The sequence below is a fragment of the Coturnix japonica genome, chromosome Z (assembly GCF_054131305.1).
Source record: "Coturnix japonica strain WE chromosome Z, WE-NBRP24, whole genome shotgun sequence".
Classification (NCBI taxonomy): Eukaryota; Metazoa; Chordata; class Aves; order Galliformes; family Phasianidae; genus Coturnix; species Coturnix japonica.
The window spans coordinates 64,473,852-64,495,995 of record NC_140702.1 but is presented as its reverse complement, the minus strand read 5'-3'; the positions used below and the strand labels follow the sequence as shown (position 1 = coordinate 64,495,995).

Sequence of the window (22,144 nt, the reverse complement as noted above, 5' to 3'; positions counted from 1 at the left end):
CATGGCTCCTGAATACTCAGTTTTCTTCTGTGGTGGTCTGTATGCTTAGCCACAATCTCATGACTTTTTATTCTTACAGTATTTCCTTACAGACAAGAAAAGGGTAAATTGTGAGGAGGAAAATTCTAAAGGCTGAAAATCTGAATTTAAATTAGAACATGGTGGTTGCTCTTGAAGTTCACCCCCAGTAAGTACTAAGCCCCACTTCCCAGTAATTATCCTCCTATGATACTTTAAAATACTATTTATAAATAGCACAATCATGAAATATAAAGTCTGGTTTCCTACCGAAAGGATTCATGTGTGCACAGAATTTTGTTCCTCTCATTCATGAACGTCAGATCAATTGATTATCTGCAAGAAAACAGAAGTAATTCCACAATAAGTATATTACTAGGAGTATCATGACTTAATTCCTAAAACACAAGGAGCAAAAAAAAAAAACAACCCAAAAAAACAAATAAACAAATTAAAAAATCACCATATTCCTGCTGATTCAGACACACACACTCTAAGTCAGTTAAACACTGAGAGCTCACATTTCAACGCTGACAGCAATAACAGCTATGGTAAAATAACACGTTGCTGAACAGTCTTTCCATTATCTGTTTCAATTACAGCACAAAACTTTTTAGCAATTTAGGATGCAGTCCAGCTTTAGACCATGCTAGGCTGTGATTAAAGGCTAATCACCATATACACAAAAGCTGGGACAGGATGAAAAATGACGGGGTTGGGGGAGGAACCCTGGCAACCTAATCAGTGGAAATAGGGCACAGGGCAGTGGCTACGCCTAAGTCTACCAAAGAAAACAATCGTCCCATTGTCCCTTGTGTAGAACCCACCAGAAGGAGTCCATCAAACAAACTCCCTTCCCTGTACACCTTGCAGAGGGAAGGAGGGGTAGCAGTTGTAACAGGATGCACTGGGAAAGAATCTGGGGAATGTGACAAGCTTATTATGATACATTTAGGGGAAAGAGAAATAGCAGGGAAAGGAAGGGACAGAAGTAGACTGGGGTAAACTTGCAAGAGAAAACAAGGAAATAAGGAGAAGAAGGAAACAAAGGGGACAGTCAAGTGTACACTGGACAGTAAGCTTGTCTGACTGGGATGTGAGCCTGATCAACTTAGTCTACCCCATACCCTCATGAAGTCCTATTCCTGTTCTCTGAATGTGTTCTGTTCCACATGTATCTGGATGCTAACTTCCACCTAGACTAGGCAGTGAGCACAGTAAGAGCTTTGGGTAAGGCTATAGACCTCTGGGCTCAATCACAGCCCAGCCTGCAACTGGGAGATTGTTGAGTATGCGGCCAGCTGCTGGATATGCTGACAACCTGAGCTACCAGAATGATCCATGTTTTATACAAATATATGCTCAAATACCTGGCATTAGTAAACTTACATCTGTGCTGACACTGTGCCTGCGCGTGTTTATGGTTTACTGAGGGCAGGTGCCCAGCTTTGCTACTGGCACAGCTTGACAACACCTATTGAGCTGATTCACCTATGCCTATCAGAACAAAATCCAGTGTTTTACTAAAAAAGCCTCTATGTTCAGTTGACTGTTTATTGTCACCCATGTGCCTGCACACTGCTGTGAAGAACTAATTTAGATTGGCTTTGGTGGGCAATTAATCTGCCAGAGCAAAAAAAAAACCCAACTTCTTTATATACAAAAATAATAACTTTGGAATTACTAGATTTGAAACAATTAACTCTTTCAATTTCTTATGAATTTGCCTCTCTTCAAATACTTTGAAACAAAGTAGAATATTTTTTTTGCCACGAGCATCCATAATGGTCTGAATCTACCAGGAGACCAGGTCAGAAGCCATATTACTCAGTTAGTAGGGTATTCTTTTGTTTGGCTCCATTTCAGGAAAGATAATAGAAACAATAAAAATACCATGAAATAATCAGGCACCTGTTACAGAGGAACAGCTTTAGTTGAGGGCACAGTTTCCTTTATATGTGCATATACATAATGGTTAGGTAATAGACAACTGAATATGTCAAAATTATATTTGCAAAGTAGTTACTCAGCAATGGTATAGGTAAAAAGTAGTTCAAAGGCAGAGTTCAAAGGAATCCTTTCTGTTTTAAGGAGGGTAGGAAAGTGGTTATCTGTTTCAGAGGAACAGAGGAATAGAGTTTGATTCATTAGCTTAGTACATTAATTCTCCCAAAATACAATCTGCCTTGTAGATCTTGATCCCTTCATAGGCAATTCTTAAAAGTTAAGCAGTTGTTCTATATTAAAAAGGAAGTCTAGTTCTAAGAAAAAATGTATGGGTATAATTGCTAAAATAATAATTTTAAAAAGTGAAAATCATTTTCTTCTTGCAGTCATTTATGTTTGGAAATAAAACTTCTTTTTTTTTTTTTTTTAATTTTATTTTTATTTATTTATATATATATTTTTTCTGCTTCCTGTACCTTACTGCTACAAAAACATATAGCTATGCTCTACTGCCAAGTTTTATTCTGTTCTCGTGACTGCTTTCATCAGTAAAGGGTATCACGGACTAGTGATAGATTCTTATGTAATATTACTGACTGCGAAAGGTCATTTTTACTACAGCTACAGTAGTGCCATAAGCAGTGGATTGTTCATATCCCAGAGTTCAGCAAGGTTAACAACAGAATTGATCATATCTCCAGCGTGAACCAGAACAATGGGTCTCGTCCAAGGCATTTCTGTATCAATTAATCATTATTCAGATCTTACTTATCAGAATAATCTTAAGAACAAAGACAGGATCACATCATGTTAGATATTGTACAAAGAATAATTTCTGCTCATAAGAACAGAAAATGTAAATAATGAAGAAATACTATGGAGTGGGAGGAGGGGAAAGTCAGAACTTGATTTTTTTATTTTTTTTTTGAGTTTTTGAAACCCTTACAGAGGGATAAAAATGTTCTTCAATCACAAATGCTCTCAATAATTAACAACAGCAGCAGAGAAAACTATTGGACAAAAAATTGTCCTCTGTTTCAATGTTCTCTTCTTTTTTCAAGAGGTCCTGTAAGACGTCATGACAGTGGCTGCTTCTTTGTCTTTTTCCCAGTACATGCTGTACACATAAACTTGTACTGCTTAAGAGACTCTAGAGTTACTCAGTAAACAACGCAACTATGAAAAATTGTTCCTCCAATCAAAATACTCAATTTCCTAAGATTTGTGATTAGGAAAATTTCTCTAACACGCTCAGCAAACTTTAAACCTGATAGAAGAGCTTAGTAATTGCACGCTAAAGACTACCAATGCCACGCACAGCTGAAATGGCACACAGGTTTGCTAAGAGAATTAAATCATATTATTCTGGTAATCTACAATGGAGGGAAAAAAACACAATTATGAGAGAGAAAAGGCTGACAGGAAAATGAATGAAGCAATATCTATCCTTCCATTTTCATTTTCCTTAGCTTAAAATAATTTCTTACTTCTGACCTAAAGCATTATACCTCCTTTAGTACAGAAACACATAGGTATGCAGGGATGTCCCTCCTAGCTTCAAACTTGGTAGCACTTTATAAATATATTTTGTCAACACTAAATCCTAAGTAACTCAGAGTTTAACACATTTTACAAAACTGTTTTTTGCAGATCTTTAAATGGGTGATGATAAGCCCTACTGTCAGTACAAACTACACAGCTTCCTGGTGGAGACTGTGTGCAGAAAGTCAAATGTCCAAATCGCTCTGGACTTTCCAGAGGTCAAACCAGTAAAAGTATTAATGCTGCTGTATCACAGCCCTCCAGAATGCCACATCTTGTAGCAAAAATGTCTTTACTTACAGCTTCATGAGGAAAACAGACTACACCCAGAACAGTTTCAAAACACATTTCTGAAGGAACTGCATTCTCTCTTTAATTAGCAGCACGAATTTCCCTTATTTTCTAATTTCTTCATGATGAATATATAAACTGAGTGAAGTATGGCACTGACCTGATCTACCCCCTATCTTCATCCCGGGCTGTAACTCCTAGCAGATTCTCAGTTAAGGTGAACTCTGTTTTAGATTTTTCTTTTGTTTTGTAAGTATAAGGAAGTGACCCTGAGGTTGTAGACTGTGAGGCTTTTATGCACTTGTTTACAGAATTAAAACTTACACTGTAATCCCCAGAGGTTAAAGGTAAGTTTATTAATGCATTCATTCATTAACCCATTCATTCATTAACTCACTTCTTCTTACAGACTGTGAGGACTGTAACGTGTCACCTACTGATGAATGTATTTCTAACGGGTGATACATGCATCCCTGAGGGGCAAACAAAATGTGTCAGAAGGGAATTGAAGAAATCCATTTTGCAAAGACAGAGATACTCATTGTGCAGCAAACGCGAGCAGATGGCTTCACAAGCACGGATTAGTACAGAATATCAGGTTTCATACCGTGGGTAGTGTTTAGCTTTAACAAACTAAGAACATAAGAATGCCTCTCCCTTACCTCTGCTGTATAACAAATACGTCCAATTACACTGAACATGACTGTTTCAGTTGGCCTGACTCCTGTCTGGAGGTAGCACATTCCTTGGTTAAATAATGAGAAATAGCTACTCAGCAGAACTCGGAGAAGAAAAGCTTTCACTGTATAAAAAATACATTCTGTACTGAAGTAAAACCTACTCTAGAACTTTCCTTCTATATATGTTCCTGTTGTTTGGTTATAAAAACCTCTCAGACTGAAATGGAGGACTTCTGGTTACAGCATGTATCAATGCATTACACTAAACTGACTTTTTTCAGTAAGTGTTCTTTATTCACTCTCTACTACCTGCGTTTACTGACTGTGGAATTTTTCCTTTGTGCTCAGTCTCAGAACAGACCCATGGTGCATACTATGACTATCAAGTTTTATGTGCTTTATTATACAGGGTCATGACTTTACCTTGGAGACAACACTGGAATTCTCCCCATTTAAAATAGTGTGCTTCTCCAACATGATAAAAGTTCCATATACTCCAGGGCTACAGGGGGTACTGGAGGGGTCACTCCAGAGCTGCCTGCAAGCAAAGCCATCTTCACATCAATGAAAACTTTGAAATTCAAAAGTTTTGCTGGCTGCATGTAGACAAAGATGACTTTTTATACCAAAGCGTCCAAAATGTAAGATCCACATGCTTTATTTGGACAAAAGCAATCTCACAAAAATGTCGGGGGGGGGAGGGGGAGTATGATGGTTATAAATCTTAAACATCAACAATGTTTCTTTCACAAATATTTGATATCTGCATGAAATCAAAGTGAAGGCACAAGCATCAAGAGCCTTCATGCTTTCCCTTGGTATAGTGGACTTCATGGTATACTGCATTAAGTTCGTAAATTTTACTAACAGCTGGAAATCAACCATTAGTCCCTGTAATTAACATCAGTACACTTTTTTAATATCCCATTACAATCAATTTTAATTACCCAATTATAGTTGCCCAATCATATTTCAGTTGTTAATAATGTTCATTTTGAGTTTAATCCACAACATTGCTTCCATAATCCCTAAAATAAAAACCTTATGCTGACATTTAAGCACAAAGAAATGCCAGGATGAAAAAAAAAATGCTGTAACTGTCGGTTTTACTTTAGGTAATAACACAGCACAGGCTCTTAAATCCTTGCTTACATAAAGCCTGACCTTTTCACTTGATATAAAAGTCATTTTTATTGAAACTTGGATCCACACCTTCCATCATTATTGTTACCTGCCTCTTTCCATGTTGTATTTTCAGTGATGCCTTTTACGGTCATATGCCTGTGTCTTCCTGGCTGTGTGTCCTACTTAGAGGCACATTTTATACAACATAAATGGAAAAAATTGTTGAAGAATAACACAGCCACATTTTAAACTACTCTTTTCATTTAATTCCAAAACTATGTTAAATATATTGTTTGTCACTTACAGTAGCACCAGACTTCCCAATCCTGTACAAACTGTTTAAAGGGGCATGGTGCAGCCCTTGAGCCAGAACAATCAGATCTCACTCTTTTTCCTCCTTTTAAAAATGGTGGGGCCCTCAGAGTGCCTTTGACAAGGCTGCCAATGCTTAGAGTCTCGGTGCTGACACCAACATGGAACTAAACAGCTCAAGTACACAGAAATCCTAAGAAGCAGCCAGCAGATCAAGAGTCTTTTGTCCCCTTCCCTTTCTCCTGACTTGAGTTTTGTCCCAGCTGCTGCTCAGAGAGTACAGGACAGTCAGATTGTGAATGGTTTACCTGGATGAAGAACAGTTTTTGAGTGTTGCTTCTAGGTAGTCTTCCAAGACAGTGCAAATAGCACTTTACTTTAACAGAGTAAATTAGTTGCAGAAGTATGGGTGGGCAATTCAGATATTTAGAAACCCTTAGATGTAAACAAAAGTTTTAGAAATATGACAAGTGAGTCACAGAAGCCCACTGGATTACAGGGAGCTATTCAGTATACTGTGTCTCTGATTTTTTTCTTTCCTTCCTTTAAAAATATTTTTGTTCAGATTTATTCAAACTGATTTTTACTACACTTTGAAAGCCCTGCCTACTTGTGAACATTTACTATCCTACTTCTTATTTACATGGCTGTCTTTTCTGAAGCATGTTGAGAGGTACACAAAACTACCAGTAACACAGATATGTTCTTCATTGTTAAATGATGTGCAATGAAATACACTAAGGACATATTTGGTTCAAAAAGCACCTCTGCTCTGTTCCCAAACTGTTTCAGACATCTACTGCCAATGAAACAGCATGCAGATGCAAGTCTGACTTGTCTTTTCTATATTGTAAGCTACTTAAGACAGGCATTAAGAATCACAAGACTGAGAGTCACTGGCATACAGATCTGAACACACATCCTTTAACCCTTTCTCTGGGTACATTACTGCTCTAAAGAAAGCATAAGTACAGTCCGAATATTGCATCATCAAGAGATAAACAACATCCCGGTACTGGAAGGTTAAGTAAGCACAGTAGTAATTGCTCACTTTCAAAAGTCTGTGTTTTGTCTTTGACATGAAAACCAAACCAACAGGGCAGGTTTTTTTTTAAACAGAGTACAGATCTCCTTTAGTGAAGCATAAGCACTCTGGATCTGTAAGTTGCTGATGGGCACTGCGTTTCAAAAACTACTCCACTATTTCAGTTCCCAACCCTATTTTAATTGTCCAATTCTTTAAATGCACAAACAAAATTCAATCTTTGAAAGGTGGACTTTGTATTGAAAATACTTCTTTATGCACAGAAACATCTAAACAGAAAGGTCTACCATCTCTTTTTCAGTTTTCAAAACCTCTGATTTAAGCAGAACTGCTCACTTTATCCCTGAGTATGCCTGGAGTAGTTTCACAAATACGTGTAAGCAGTTGGAGACTCAAATAGACAACCTCCAGATAAACGTGCAGACAGTAACAATGCACACTGCTATGCAAAGTATGAGCACTTACTTATTCTTAGACGAATGTTTATTAACCTAAGCTTACTCCTTTTCATTTTAGTACTCAATCTCAAATCACTTTCTTAGCTTCAAATAACTTACAACATTCAAAAGCATAAACAAAAACTGTGATTCATTTTACAGAATCAAAATCTGAGCAGATTGTTTGTGAGACCTAATGCACATGTACATTTTCTTTGAGCATAGTATTAAAAGTGTATTATATATCAATTATTTATTCATGAACAACTGAAAATAGTCAGGTGCAAGGTAAAGCAATCTTAACATCTTTTATGTGCCAAAGACATGACTCTCCTATTAAGGAAAGCAATATTAAGGCCAGCTATTTTTCATAAATCACTCTTGATTCTGTTTGTCCATGCAATGGATTTTTACATGTGATACTAAACTTTCCTTCCATGCTCTATATGTAGCACTTTCACTTGTTAAGAGTAACTTATACTAATGAGGATTTCACAGTCCAACCAGATTTGTATTTTGGTGTTATTACCAAACATTCTAGGAACCATAATACACAGCTCAGCAACCAAATACACAGCCTTAGTCCTGTCTGCACGAACATCTTTACTCTTATAGAGCCCTGCTGATACTGATCTGAACTTACTCACCTAGATCTATCAGCCTTATCTGGGAAAAGTGTATTGGGAAATACATGCTGCTTTGTTTAGACTGTTTTGTAATCCTAAGTATCATAGCACCTGAAGATTTTTTCACATAGTACCTACAAAATATTCACTGCTACAAGTAAAATATACAATATTACACGAGCCCTAAAAGAACAGCAAGAACATGGACATGAATTATTGCAAGATTTTACAAATTAACTCCTTCTTTGACACAATCTTTTTTCAAATTCTTCAGGAAGCAAGCATTACCCTCCAGGAATAAGAATACATAGTAACAGCTTCTCAGTTTTCTAATGGAATTTAATTCACTCTGATACAAAATCAATTTTATTTCACTTAGTGTATTCATTTTTGCCACACAGTGAATTTAGTAATTATGCATAAACCATCCATTACCAGAAGCTAAATGTAGTAGGAAAGGTATTGTGCTTTTGGTATTGTGACAGGAGAAATACTCTAGATTACAGACTGAATGCACTGACTATATACATAAACAACCAGAAAGAAGCAGTGCTAGCACTGCTAATACCATTATCTTAAAAATTACTCAGTAATACAGGTGGGAGCTGCTACAGTCGAATTCATTTCTACAAGCTATTTACAAGTGAAATTGGTAAGAATCTCAATGCCTCAAAGGCCCTAAAATTAAACTTTGAGGTGGGAGCTTGCTGCTGGTGCTTAAGAGATCAAACTATATTTATTTCCCATAGGGAAAACACTGATCCAGGTGTAGAAATCCATGAACTGGAAAAGAAAATAAATTTTATGGATGAAAAATAATGGAGGACACCCAGCCTTCCTTATAGTGTCCAAGAGGTGGAGAAGACAGAAGTATGGGAAAGCAAACGTATGTTCTGCTGGTGAAAGAGAGGACTAGAGGTTGGCTCCAGAGTGCTTGTTCCCAGCAACAGCTCAGTCTCTGCTTTTGGGCTTCACCACCTGCATAATAGGTATACACTAGATCTTATTGAGATGTGTATCTTATTTTTAATCAGAGTTGTAATTTCCATGTTCAGGTTTCCAAGAAATGTTGAGGTTTTAAGACTGGTGTTTGTAAGCAAAAATACTGCTAATGGAAATATAGTTGTAATTAAAAAAGAAAAAAAAAAAAAAAAGAAAAAAAAAAAAGAAAAAGAAAAAAAAAAAAGAAAAAAAAAAACCAAAATAATCATAGAATGGATGAGGCTGGGTGGGACCATTGGAGACTGTCTAGTCCAACACCACTGCTCAAAGCAAGATCAACTAGAGCAGGTTGCCCAGCACCATGCTTAGTTCAGTGGATGGAGTGCACCTGACACTTTTTCCGTAAGACCCTTCAGAAGAACACTCCAAAAACAAAACTATAATATACTACTAATTCCATCTATTGAGAGAGATTATGAGACCAGTTCTGAAAAAATCTTGTGCTGGAGCTCCACTCTGCTCATTTTCCACTGGTGAATATGTACAAGAACTGGCACTGAGGATCAGGAAATTCTGGTTCTAATTCTGAATCTCTTTTTACTTTCTTTTATATGATATTTTTTCCATTAGTTGAATTCTGATTCCTTTTTTTAGTGGAGCTATGTTCATAACAAGAGCAGCAGCCAATGACTGAATTCCTTTACAAACCACTTTATTTTTGACTTTACAGCCAAACCATTAAATAAGCCATATAAATTCTCAACCTGGGAACAAACTGTCATTCTTTAGAAAGTTCATTTGTTTGTGTTTGGCTAACTGCATGGAAAATAAAGGCTCTATCAGTTCTTGATACTTTTTTTCTATCTCTACATTATCATGCAGGTTGGTAACCCCTAGCAAGAATTATATGTCTGGTTTTTCTTTTTGAATAATTGCACTGAAATTGCATCTCAGAACACTTTTATGTCTGTCACTTTACAAAAAGCTCAAAATGAGAGCACACTTCACATTACTGAGAAACATAAATCCTCATCCTTTTTAGCATCTACGAAATGTGAAGATCTGTATTTTTCCTGCAGCTTTAATTTTATGACAGCATTTGACATTAAAATCCAGTAAACCCTCCAACTTACATGATGAAAGTAGTATTAGCTTATGAAGTCTGGGTGGAGTACCTGACTAAGGACAGTGTGAATTAGTGAGATGGGCTCTGTGCCAGCTATGATGATGGCAGAACAGAATAAGAGAATAATTATCCTGGATTTTGTAATGATTTTTGTTCCATCCTTCTTCTCAAGCCAAGAGATGAGGTTTGACTCATAGGCAGTTGGTATGAAACAAAGTTATTTTCAAGTTTTGTTTTGCATCTTTGCTGAATAGTGTCAAGGTGTGATGAGTGGCCTACAGACTTCTCCTTTATTCCCACACAAGTACCAAAAGTTTCTTGCCCACTGCTGACACTCTGCACCCATGAATAAAATAAGTCTGCAATTCTAAGAGAAGAAAAGCTTTTTCAGAAAAGGTTTTGCAATACTGACTCAACAGGAGTTAAGTCATAAAATGTGGCAATAACTTATGATTAAAGCAGAGAAAAAAACCCATGTTCTTCCATGAGCAGCAAAATTAATAATTTTCTAAGAATTTGGTTCACCTTGCCACTGTAATACCAGCCTCCTCCTTCCTGACATCCTCCATGATACTCCAGTGGCCAGCAGATGGAAAGGCTGGAGCTAAACTCACCCTCGTGGAGCAGACTCAAAGTGAGTTGGTTTGGTGGGCCTGCATGTACATGCAGACTGTACAGCTAGTTTTGTCTAATGGAATGTAGTCTTGTTGAAATTCTGCACAACCATGCTCCAGTGTAATTGGAATATCTCCCTTCCACTTGACAATGTTCAGAAAAATTGTACATTTCCATTATCTCTGAGAATTCTATCCTACTTAAATGTGATTTAACCTGAGCAACAGGACAATGCAATATTGGAGGGAATAGGGTCTATAGACTGTGAGATCAGATAGCATCACTTCCTTTGTAAAGCAAATTGAAAGCAGAATTGCCAATGATTATTTTGTAATTTTAGAGTGATTTTGATTTTAATTTTCTGGGATGTCTGTATCTGGCATGATCCAAGTTCCTGTTCACTCTGAGCATAAAGTTCTATTTTATAGGTAACCACCAGAGCAACAGGGTGTAGGCTTTAAGAAACATGGGGACTTCCTCCCTTGAATAAAAATATACCTGGCCATTCATATATAACCCAGGAGGCATAGACTGAACTATCATCATCTTGTCTTGCTGAAAGTCAATCCCAACCTATTTTTTTTATTTTTTTATTTTTCATTTCGATTCTGGCATGAACTATAAGGTTCTTTCAGGATCGAAAGGGGAGCTACAAGAAAGAAGGTGACAGACTCTTCAGCAGACTGTTGTGACTGTATAAGGGGAAATGGTTTCTAACTAAAAGAGGAGAGATTTAGATTGAATTCAAGGAAGAAGTCTTATACACTAAGGGTAGTGAGACTTTGAAACAGGCTGACCAGAGATGTGGTGAATGCTTTGTCCCTGGAGACTTTCAAGGCCAGGATGGACAAGGCTCTGAGAAACCCGAGCTAGATGCAGATGTCCCTGGTCATTGCAGGGAATTTGGATCAGATGACCTTTAAAGATCCATTCTAACTTAAGAATTCTGTGGTTCTAAAAAAACAGAAGCAGAAGAGACTATGACTACAGTGTAGAGTTCAGAATACTTGGTTAGGAAATAATGAGGTTTGCTTCCCTCTTGCCCAAATTGACTGTTTACCATTCAGTGGCTACTTGATGTAAAATAAATGAAGAGATATAATCAGAATAAAAGACAGCATTTTATAACAGCAGAACAGTGTGTTTCCACCTTCCATAGCAGTTAAGAAAAATAATGAGAAGCAAAGGCTTTGTCTGAGTGATCAAGAACCACTCTTGAGCCAAGTCTAGCTTGTTATTATTAGTGATAAATTCACAAATAAATGTATAGAAAGATAGGCCAATATCCTTGTTTGTACAAAAGTCAAATGGAAAAGTTTGGAGATTTAGATTCATAGGTAATTATGGCAAAGAAGACAGATGGAGTTGTCTTTTCAGATGCAGAATGAGACGTGGAATAGAATAAGAAGAAAGAAGTCGCTGATATAGTCAGAGCAAGTCTGATAGAGATAAAAGAAAAATCTTTCATCCTCATCACATGCATGTGTGTGTGCACATGGAAGGCAGGGGAGGCTGAGGAAGAGGGGAAGAAGAAAGAAGAAGGAAGAAAAGAATGAAAGCTACATGTGTTTTGCAATTATTTTTATAGAGAAATTAGTTACTTGGCAATTTAATTGATATTTCACAAGCTCTGAATTAAATTGTAAAAGCTTGCACAGGAGAGCTTGCGGAGTCATCATCCTTAGAGAATGAAATTAGCCAGCTATCCATGTTTCTCAAATTAGACAAGCAGAAGCATATCTTTGTTTAACTTTCCATTCAAAAGAAATGTTCAAAAATGAGTCTGGAAGAACAAATAGTGGTGTTTGCCTGAACACAAGTTGGAAAGCCAAGTTAGTTGACCTTAACTCTAGACACACAACAGCTGTTTAAGTTAGGAAAGTGGAAAACCAAATACAGCTTGTTTATTTACAATTTCATGTAGTTATGTGAACATTTGGAGCTATGTACTATGCAGTAAACACATCTGCAAGGTTTATGTTTATGAAATGTTTGTTTACAAAGCACCTATTCTCTCCTGTGCTTTGATTACACAAAGTGAGATGACTGTGGCAGTTAGACCTTATTGCAAGACACGATCAGATGGATACAATAAGTTCTACTTTTATTCAGGGCGCTGCAAGTGAAGAGTTCCAAAAGAGGAGGTAACTGTGTCTCACACATAGAAATAGTTAAATTCAGGAAATTATGCACACAGAAAAAAATGTGTCTGCATAGAAGCAGAAGGAACCCTTCCCCTCCTACACCCCCAACCAAAAACAACAACAAAAACACACACAAAAACCCCCCAAGAAAACAAAGAAACCCAACCCCCTTAAAAACAGAGAAGAAGTAGAAAGACCAAACAGGGACACCTAAATTTCATGAGCCCTACAACAGTTGAGTAGAGCAGCAAAGAACAAAGAATAATTTGGAAATTACTGTTTTGGAAAAGAACTTGAGAGATCTTTAATCCAAGCCCTGCTCAAACCAGAGTCACCTAAGAGATCAGATGAGGTTGTGTAGAGCAAATACCATACCACTTTTTCGGGGCAACATTTCAGTGCTTGAATGACCTCATAGCGAACAAATTCCTCTTTATATTCAGTTGAAACCTCTCTTACTGCAATACATGCTTGTCATATTAGTCCCCTTACTGTGCACTGCAGCAAGACTATGGGTTCATCTTCTTAAGCTCCTTAAAGCAACTAGAAGGCCGTCATCAAGAAGACGCAGACCCATACTTCTGTTTATTCCTCCATCGTCTTGTTGTTACTCTCCAGTTTTACTACAGAAATTTTCCTCTCTAAGTGCATATCTGAATTTTAGACTGAGCTCCTAGCACAGTAATTACACATTCATTTAGGCTGCAATGATGCCTCTGACCCTTTCTCACTCTCAGAAGCATGTGAAAATTGCTAAAGCTAAAAACTTGCTTCTTCACTCAAGTTGGCTAAGTACCATCAATTGAGGAAAAAGGAAAAAGGCACTTAATCTACATAAAAAACAGTCAGTCAGCAGCAACTTAATAAGAACATGCACATTTCTAAAAAGGAAACAAGATACTTGTAGATCATGTAAGAGAACTCAAGACAGCTACTGCTATTTCTTCATAGCCCTCTCAGCATGAAACAAAAATGTTGATTATTTTTTTCTGAAATGAGTTATATAAGCAAGATCAGCTTTCATTAACTCCCAGAGAACTGTCAACTGCAACACTGAGGAGATCTAAAAAATTACCAAAATAGACACGTATGAAATAATTGGCAGGTCATATTTTGACACAAACTTGTTAGCTGGAAGGGACCTTCACAGATTACCAAGTCCAACTGCCTGAGTGCTTCAGGGTAAACAGAAGTTAAAACATGTTACTGAGGGTATTACCAAATGCCTCTTGAACGCTGACAGCCATGCGTCACCAACCACCCCTCTATGAAGACTGTTTCAGGGTTTGGGATCCCTCATAATAAAAACATTTTTCTCACTGTCGTGTCTGAACAATTCTGTGCCATTCCCATTCTGCCATCAGTTCCTAGGAGCAAAGCCCAGCACATCTCTCTGCTTCCTCTTCTAAGAGAGCTGCAGAGAGTGAGGTCTTCTCTCAGCTTCCTCCATACTGGCCAGTCCAAGTGTCCTCACATGACACTTCTTCCAGCTCATTTACGGCTTTGCTGCCCTCCTGGACCTCCTTCAAGGAATTAACATCCTTTTTGAAGCAGGGAACTGCACACAGCATTCAAGGTGAGCCCACACCAACACTGTTTATAGTGAAAAATCACCTCTTCTGACCACTAGCTGTGCTGTGTTCAGTGCCCCCAACAAGGCAGTTTGCCCTCTTGGCTTCCTCGGCACACTGCTGGCTGATGCTGAGCTGCTGTCCCAGCAACTGTAGGTCCCTTCCTGCTAAGCTGCTATCCAGCCACTCATCTCCCAGATGTGCCTGAGTCCAGCAAACCTCCGTCCCAGGTGCAGAACCAGGCATTTTCCCATGCTGAACTTCATGCCATTGCTTACTATCTAAAGCTCCAGTTATATCTCTCTGCAAGGCCTTGTTACAATGAGCATGTGACCAACAATCTCTACATACATTCTATGGATGCAATTAGAAACCTGTTTTGCTGCAAATATAATGGTGGCCTCAGTAGAGGGCTGAGTAAACATTATCAGGAGCTCAGAAAAGAATGGAAACCACCTTGATGGTTCTCATGATCTCAAGAGATATGGCTGACAATGAACCAGTCTTGAAATTAGCGATTTCACTACAGGCTCAGAAAAGGACTTCATTTCTTGATTGAAACTGTATTATCAGTCTTCTCCAGTATGATTGGGATGAATGCTCCAAAAATAATATGAGAACAAATGGACATAAGATGATCATTGTGGCTAAACAAAACCTACTTAAATTTTGCCTGTGAGAGAAATCATTCAAGAATATTTCAAATTTATGTAAAAAGAGCTTTAGTTTGAGACAGCTACTTTTTGTTTCAGGTGAAAGAGATTGCTATAGGTGGTTGTTCACTTTTAATTCATTTTTATAAGAGCTGCATGTTTCCAGGTCTAGTCCATTCCTTTTAACATCACTGCATTTTCCCACAGAGATACAGTTATTCTGCATGTGTCCATTTATCCCTACAGCTTCAGAATAAAAGACAATTTACTGCATTAACATCTCACTAAACTGAACAGCTTTGAAAGAATAAAGCCCATTACATCATGATTATTTGCCTGTCAAATAGTTAGCAGACAAAACGTATTTAGGTTTGAAACTGCTGAAGTGAATGGAATTATACAAGTAACTAGTAAACCACTGTTCACTAAAATCAAGAAACACAAGACATCATGGCCCTGGGATTACATACACTGTTCTTTTTTGTGCGGTGATAGGCAGAAGTCAGCAGAGCTGCTTCAAAAGTAAGACCTCCTATTTAATACTGTTGGCCCACATCAGAGGTAGATGTTGATGGGATGGCAGTAGAGGTTGATTTTTCCTTCTGTTACTGTTCCATGTTGTTGCCTTGGGACAGATGGCAGCAAAGGGCAGTCTGACAGAAAGGCGTCTGACATAGAAGTACACGTGAAGCAAAGGTGAGTTATTGAATTCCTCCACACAGAAAAAATGGCACCCACTGACCCACTCTGATGCTTGCTGAATGCTTAGATAAACTAAACTGTGGATGCGAGCACAATGAGGTGGTGGGTGATGTGTTTTAGTAATGGCAGCAAACCATGATCTGGACAGCTGTGCACAGCTGTCAAACCACAAAATGAAGAGCATTGTGATCAGTTCATCTATATGAACTGGCAGATTAAGACCAGGAAAATGCATATGGGAGCTGAATAACAGCTTTGACGCATTGGAAACAAGGATGGCAATGTTAGAATATTGTAAAGTTTGTGCCAGTCAAGAAAGCTCACATAGGAACAGAAAGAATGCTGTGGAAGTTCATCTGGACCTACTGAGCCAATACAACACTGAAGGTGACAGCTTTCAGGAATGCATCATTACTGGTGACAAGATATGGTGTCATCACTACAGGCTGGAGTCAAAACTGCAGTCCATGGGGTGGTGATGTTAATTCTATGTTGATGTATAAGTTCATGAAACAGCACTCAGTGTGTAAAGTCATATGCACTAGGAAAGGAGTGATCCTTCTGGATTTGCTGGAACACAGGCAAACCATCAACTCTGACCACTACATTGAGATGCTGACTAAGCTGAAGGACCAGACTTCCAGAGTCCTGAAAAATAACCCTTCTCTTGCGGCAAGATAATGCCAGGCCCCAAATCAGTTTGAAGACCATGGAATACATTGCCAATCTTGGCTGGACTAACCTATGACAGGCACTGTATAGTCTTAATTTGGTGCCTTCTGACTTTCACCTGTTCAGGCCAATATCTAACAAATGGCATGGTCAACATTTTTCCAGCAGATACATCATCGCAGCAGCTGTGCAATAGTGGACCACATCTGCTGGTGTACATTTTTGCAAGCATGGTAAATGGGCTCTTGCTCATTGCTGGTGAAAATGCACAGCTAATGGTGGTGACTATGTTGAAAAACAGGTTTTGTAGCTGAGAATTTGCCATATGAAACAGCGTTAGTGTGCTCTTTGTATCTAATGTAGTTTCTATGGGAATGAATAGGGGGCATCACTTTTAGACCTACATACTTCCTCAAGGAGGGATTTTTATATGTAGAGAAAAGGTAGCACCCTGCCTTCACTCAGCAACAGAAAGTGTTTGAGATCCTCATACAGTTTTCTCACTTTTCTTTTAGTTGTAGCATGTGCTTATTTGGTGTACACTCTGTAATTTTCACTGATGTTGATGGATTTTCCACCTGTAAAACAAGTGCAGTGCCATTTTGCATGCCACATGCCTGCAGAATATAAGTAGCCTGTGAATCTCTGAGAGGACAAAAAAGTTGCACTCTGACACTAGATCCCACTGTCCACGTTGCCTACAAGGATGTTAAGTAGCAGTGGTCCAGACACCAGTTTCTGAGGAATGACACTCACCACCAGTCTTCACTTGGACAGTGAGCTGTTGACTGCAACCCTATGAGTGCACCAATCCAGCCAACTCCTCATTCAATGCTTGATCCATCTATCCATCAAATCCATTTTTCTCCAATTTGGTGACCAGACAATGACAAACACTTTGCACAAGTCCAGGCAGATCATGTCAGTTTCTCTTTCTTTATCCACTGATGCTGTAACTCCACCATCAAATGCTACCAAGTTTGTCAGGCATGACTTGCCCTTGGTGAAGCCATGTTGGTTACCACCAATCACCTCATCTTTATTTTCTATGTCCATTAGTAGGGCCTTCAGGAGGATCTGCACCATGATCTTGTCAGGCATAGAGGATATTTGTGTTCTTCGTATCTGTCTAGCCTGAATTAACACAGCTTTGCTTGCCCTGTAACACAGTGACTGCTTATGGGCTGCTGGTGACTGCTGACAAATGCAGCCTCTAGCTTTGTGTTCCTGGCAACGCTCCCATGTTCAAGGCACCCCTACAGATTGCATAAAAAATCTTTTTGGACATAACATGAAGAACCATTTCAGCTTCATGTGGGGAGTCTGAACACATCTGCTGCACTCAGATGGCACAAACAGAACAGAATTAAATATATATATATATATATCATACCTTTTAATATAATTCACAACTTCCTGTCCCAGGACTGTTTCATCTTAGCTATGGAGATTTGTGCCACAGTTTAACATGTCCAAACAGTAAATACATTCCTTTTACTTCCTGCTCATCCTTATGATTCCTCTATCTACATTCTGCGTTTTTGAATCTACATATCTGGTCTTTGCTCTGCTGGCTGGATTTTTCTCCATTTTCTTCAAGGACTCTAGAAGAAAACGTAATACCTAGTATTTTTCAGACGCTTCCCCTCATTAAGGTAAATACACAACTATTTCTCTACTAGCAGCAATATTATATAGCTGTTAGAGTAAGAAGGCAATTTCGACTTCGCTGAAGTAATTGCAACACAAAACAAACAAACAAACAAACCAACACAGAAACAAGCAAACAAACAAACAAACAAAAAAAACACAACCAAAAACAACCAGTAAGACCTGATCATTCCCCACCACAAATATCGTAATAACTTGAGAATTTTTCTCACATGTTATCAAATTACCATTATTATTTCCATTTACTAGGAAGGTCTAGCAAGTAAACAAAGGACGAAAGGAGGACCTTTTGCCATCAAAATTTGTATGGCAAATACTATACTGCTTCCTGTAATATAAAAAAAAGTTAAGTGAAATATTAACCTTTATTTTGAAAGACATTTGCTTTACTCCTTTTCTTCCATTCTCTTTTTAAGCAGATATACAGTTTAATAATTTTAAGGATTAAAATGAAGTTAACTCGAACTATTTTTACACTGCATGATGTTCTTAAACAAGCTGCAGATAAAAATAACTTGTATAACATTGCAATTTTATAAGCTATTTTTCACATTTCAGGTTAAGACACATTCCTGTGGATCATGCCTTAAAAGTTAATAAGAATCAAGCTAGGAAGCACAATTAGAATGGAGTTTGTAAGAAATTCCAGAAGAAATCACTGTACATAGAACTACCCTTGGAAATGTTGAATTAAGAGACTGGTATAAAAAAATCTCTGTGAAAAAATAATTCTGAATATCACAATACTAACTGTATGTGTTGAAGTCTTCCCTGCATGTCCTAGCCAGATCAAGCACTTACTTGTCCCTTAAATGTCTTTTATACTAAGGAGGGGAAGAGAAAATATAAATGTTTACATTGACCTTAACACATTGGATAGAAATAGGTGCAGAACAATAACCTTCACAAAAAGGTATAGAATGGAGCCACGGGTAAGGGAGGGGTTGTATGAGTAACAGAGTGCGACTGTACAGCCCTCAAGGGTGAGGACAAAGCAGCTTAAATTTTCCCTAAGAAAATACAGGGACTGGGTGGACTGACTCCAAGAGGGAAGGGTAAAGTAGGAAAAGAAGATTATTTTAAGCAGATTCTCTGCACAAGCTGCTTTTTAGCTGCTGGACTTATCTAAAAGGATATATATATATATATATTGAACATTGTACATAAAAGATAGAAATTTCCAGATTTAATTTTTGCTTCTAAGGAAGAGGTACTGCTGATTTTGAACGTCTACCAGTTTCATGCTTTTCTATATCCACATAGATAAAAGCAAGAATCACTTGCAATGTAAACTGACTACTGACCACAAATATTGTTCGGTTAATGATTTACATGTCCAGGAAAAATGTCCTCAGGTTTAGTACACCGCCACTGTAAAGCACATTTACAAGACATTCTGCAGCCATGAGGTAACAAAGAAAGTATTTTCTTTTACTGCTCTGTTTCTACAAAAGCATTGCAACCCTCTTGCCAGCTACAAGCCAGCCAGTCTGCCCTGTAACAGGATCATGCAAAAGAAAAACAGGGTCAGAATGAGAAGAAACTACCTTGTTGTCTTTGTTATTCTAAAACCTCATTGGCAAAGAAACACCACGTAGACAAATATGAAGTTGAAAGAAGAACAGCCGATCAGATTACAGAAGCTATGAGGAAGACTGGAAAAAAACTAAGTTAGGAAGGGTTTCTAGAAGTAGATGCACATAAAGACATATTTGGGACTGAATGTAACACAAAATTCATGAAAAAGTGAACTCAAACATCAAGGAGCTCAGTGCTGTAAGGACAAGCCCTCAGCCTCTCCCAGAATGGAAAACAGCACTGGTACTAACACAGAGGGCTGGAAAACTTCATATAAAAAAAGTGGAATATATATATATATATATATATATATATATATATATATATATATATATATATATATCCATTATGCTTTTTTGTTTGTTTGTTTGTTTTGCTACAGTCTGTGTTTCAGTCACAAAGGCACTGACCCTTCCTGCTAAATCCCCTAATTACTACTATCTTACTTCAGAGGAGCACCTTTTCAATGCAGCAACTCTTTCAGCTGAATGTAGATATTTGCTATAAGGCTGAATAAAGCAGGACACACATACTTACAAATGAACCAGTTCACCATAACATATTAGAGTTGTCTTATTGAGAAATACCAATTTTTAACCATCTTGTTTTCTATATGGAAGACAGCAAAGAAAAAAAAAATAGACAATACAGGCAAGCTGCCAAGACAAAAAGAGTTACTTTAAAGAAAGTACTATTGGAGACAGAGTAATCAAGTCACTGAATGCCTTATCTTCTTTAAAACCTTGGAAAAATGTCTATCGGTATTCTTTTAACCTTGGTTTTATTTGAACAAGATTATAAATATGAGATGAACTGGGACAAACTGATACAAAATATGTAACTGAGACTCAATTAAAATAACAACTTCTTATTTCATAGCAATGAGACAAAGAGCTTTTGTGGGCTGTCAAAGCAGATCTCTCACACTCTTAAAAGAGATACATTAATTTAGTTTAGAGATATTAATTAAAAATTTTCTCCAATTTTTTTTAAAATTTATTTATTTATTTATTTTTTGAAATGAGTTCCTGAGCTTTTATTTTTTCCTACTGTATGCAATAGCAGAGCAAGAGAGGCAGTAGGTGGGTAATACTGATACAGATCAAGCTCCTGTTGCAGCTCTTGATCTTATTGCAGTCCAGAAAGAGGAGATCTTCAGCAAGGAACTAGAAAGGCAACTGGGGTTGCAAAGCAACAGCCCAAGGAGTCTGGTACACGAGATAGAAGATTTGTGCTCTAGTGATTGAAGTCTTCCTATAGTTCTACATATAAGACTCAAGATATAACACTCAAACTTCAGGGAAAGGACAAGTTGTTCAGGAGTGCTCTTGAACAAAGAATGCATTTTATAGCTGGGAAATGAGAGATCATACTGCTGGCGAGAATTAGGCATGTTTTCAGGATGCTGGATACTAGCTAGAAATAGCTACACCATTGGCACATATGCAGAAGCCTAAGCTTGGACACCTTGGGAACTTTCAAAATCAAAATAAAAGCACCTGACAGATTTTGCAAATGCTGGATTTATATGCTTTGATTTTGTCTAAGTGCAATGCTCAGCACTTGCAAACTACAGGGGATAGTTCAGAAGATTGTTTTTATCTAGATGTAACATACCCTAACAGACACAGTGCTCTCCAGCTTAACTTATGCCTGCTTTTTCCTGGTAGCTTCCATAAGTTTGCAATAATTCCCTACTTGCTGGATGTTATTTTCAAATTCAGTATCATATTAGTTATACAATCAGTGGAAAGTGTTTATTATCTTGCCAAAAGCCAATTAATTGGTCCAAATTTAAAATTATAAAGGTACTGTGTTCTATTCTGCTTAATTGTTCCAAAACCTAATAATCATCTGGGTAAACATGCATCCTGACTAAAATACTGATCATTAAGGTTGGTGTGATATAAGAACAGGATAAGCTAATCTTAAAATCTGAAGGAGGAAGAGATTAATCATGAAATTGCCTGGCTGAGATGTGCATATCTTTAAAATGTCTTAAAAGTTTATCCAACATCATTTTGTCCAGGAAAACAACTGTTATTAATAGTATATTGATACTGTGAATAATACTTATTTCCTCATTCTGTATTACAAATACAGATTTTCCTTCTTGCCTACTCTCTTTCTAATTAAGCTAACTATTACATCTACTTCTAAGAAACAAAGAGTTGGCTTTGAAGTGTTCTTTCAACATAACAGTGACTGCTCAAAGTGGAGCTCATACTGCACCAGCAAGACTGCAACAAGTCTAAGACTCCTGTAAGACTATTTAAAATCTTGCAAAACTGTCTGGACTAACTACCGCTACCAAAATCAGCCTTACTGTGTCCCAAAGCAAAAGATTTCAGTGTCTTCACTTTTCCCTTTTGAGTACAAACCATTCATTTGAATTATTTCTAATTTTTAGATCATTATTCTTGGTGTCTTTTAAAACTAACTCATTA

General features: G+C 37.6%; 1 protein-coding gene across 5 annotated transcripts in view; it reads right to left on the bottom strand.

Moving 5' to 3' along the window:
* PRLR (prolactin receptor) overlaps positions 1-22,144 on the bottom strand; it is a 60,764-nt gene that overhangs the window by 25,744 nt on the left and 12,876 nt on the right. For 3 of the 5 annotated variants that reach the window (XM_085527886.1, XM_085527884.1, XM_085527887.1), the window contains exon 2: positions 289-354. The gene's annotated coding sequence lies outside the window, so the exon portion shown is untranslated. Of the gene's footprint in view, positions 1-288; positions 355-3,958; positions 3,999-17,841; positions 17,864-22,144 lie in introns of those variants that run through there. The other 2 variants (XM_085527885.1, XM_015848360.3) reach the window with 2 other exon arrangements.